At 37.9% G+C, this 2,352-nt stretch overlaps 1 pseudogene; it reads left to right on the forward strand.

The window, feature by feature from the left end:
- The first annotated feature begins 262 nt into the window (after positions 1-262).
- Positions 263-2,352, forward strand: part of LOC121531687 — a 51,239-nt pseudogene continuing 49,149 nt past the window's right edge.

The following is a 2,352-nucleotide window of genomic DNA, read 5'->3' on the forward strand; positions in this document are numbered from 1 at the left end:
TTCTGAAGGACCACATTCATTCTATCAAATTAATGATATCACATATCCTCCTATTGATTCAAATAATAGGTCACATAATTGCAGAAGAGGTGAAACCAGCCTGCTAAAAAGTGGTGGGCAATGTAGTAGTTTATGTCTCTGCAAATTGGGTTGCCACAATATGCAACCCGTGTCATTTTTTGCAGGGGCCTGTCATTATGGAAATGACGCGCTCGGGATCTTTGGCGAGCCCATAAATGATCCTCTCGCTAACCACCGTGTTCTCATTGTTGGGATCAAGGAAAGGACAAGACAGCCCATTTGCTGCGGTCTGTGTTGTGCGCTCTGCAGTGTGCGAGAACAGTAAATGCTGAACTGAGAAGCCGGATAGTACGATAGTGTGTTGGATAGTGGTCGCAGCTCCGGCTTGGGAAGAGACAATTTCGCAACATTGACATCACCTCTGATCTGCGCATTTAGGCTACAGTCGGCACAAGGTGGGGCAGTCAGAACAGAACAAGGGCTGGGTCATCCTCAAGGAAAAGGGAAGCGGAGGGACACAAATGTGAGCGACACAGCGATACAGGTGCAGTGAAATCAAACTGGCGGTGCTCTTAGGATGCAGAAGTCACCCGTGGAAGATGCAAACTTCCTCTCCAAATATTTCTTCTGGTAAGGAATTATATGTTTTCTTCATCTATGTCCCGGCTGATTTGACAAGTAAATAAACCATGGAATGATTTGCTAGACGTGGACACGTAAATAAACCATGGAATGATTTGCTAGACGTGGTTGCCAGATTTGGAGAACACATTGTTGAAAGGGGACCAGGTCAGGTCAAGGCAGGTCACAGGAATTTTACTTATTATTTTATAGTTGTTTCAATGGTCACTTTTAGGGCAACTATGCACCATGGACAGTTTCTGTGTCCTGTTTTGCTCCGAGAGGAAATTCCAGCAGCCCTTTTGCGCTCTAGTGCGTCACATTCCGATTGCCCTCCAACTTTCATAATGATTATCTTTGTATGAAATGTGTAATTGATACTAATCATCTCTCGTCATTCTTCCGGCGCGTAAAAGATATGTACAGTGCCATCATGTATCCTACAATAGGCCTACGCAGCACATGCTTCCTGCCATTGGAAAAGTCCATGTCATCCCAAAACTCATTATTATGCAACATAGCCTACTCAGGATTGCCTATATATTTTTTTAAACAAATAGATATTCAGCTATCTTTTAGCTATCTATATAATGCTATCTAAGATGTAGTATGCCTAATTCTCCCACTACATGCACTCTGCTGTTTGCTTGCTGTTTGATTTTGTCACCCTATATGACTGGGCGTTTGCTTAATTAATTTATACATTTATTGATTTGGCCTATCTGTGGTAAACTTCAGAGGACATTGATCTATGTAGGTACCTCAGAAGTAGGCTATATTCTATACCCTATACCCAATGTATAGCCTACTCACTTGTTGTGAGTTTTCCACTGCGCAAAAACTGGTTGAATCAACATTGTTTACATGTCATTTCAACAAAAAAGTCAATGTAATAATGTTAAATCAACATGGAAAACTGATTGGATTTGCAAAAAGTCATCAACATGAGGGAATTTTGTCTTTTTTTCACCCAACTGTTAATCTAAATCCAATGACATGGTTACATTTTTTTGGGTTGATTTCATGTTGTATTCAAATTAATTTGTTCTCAACTGGCTTACCTGGTTAAATAAAGGTGAAATAAAACTAAATAAACCTCCTATACCCGTTCGGTTGTTTTGCAGGTGGACATCTCCACTGTTGAGGAAGGGCTTCAGAAATAAGTTGGAGTTGACAGATATTTATAAAGCACCATCTTTTGATCTCGCAGACAATCTTTCTGAACGACTAGAAAGGTTTGTATCAGCAAAAGTGCCTCACTTTATGAAAATGTAAGGCACGTTGGACTCATATTAAATTGATATAACCATTTTATAACTATTATTCATCATCTAAATCAGAATCACATTGGAAGTTAATACATTCTAAATCAGAATCACATTGGAAGTTAATACATTCTAAATCAGAATCACATTGGAAGTTAATACATTCTCAATTAGAATCACATTGGAAGTTAATACATTCTCAATTAGAATCACATTGGAAGTTAATACATTCTAAATTAGAATCACATTGGAAGTTAATACATTCTAAATCAGAATCACATTGGATGTTAATACATTCTCAATTAGAATCACATTGGAAGTTAATACATTCTAAATTAGAATCACATTGGAAGTTAATACATTCTAAATTAGAATCACATTGGAAGTTAATACATTCTAAATTAGAATCACATTGGAAGTTAATACATTCTAAATTAGAAACTAA

Source organism: Coregonus clupeaformis, unplaced genomic scaffold (genome assembly GCF_020615455.1).
Source record: "Coregonus clupeaformis isolate EN_2021a unplaced genomic scaffold, ASM2061545v1 scaf2939, whole genome shotgun sequence".
Taxonomy (NCBI): domain Eukaryota; kingdom Metazoa; phylum Chordata; class Actinopteri; order Salmoniformes; family Salmonidae; genus Coregonus; species Coregonus clupeaformis.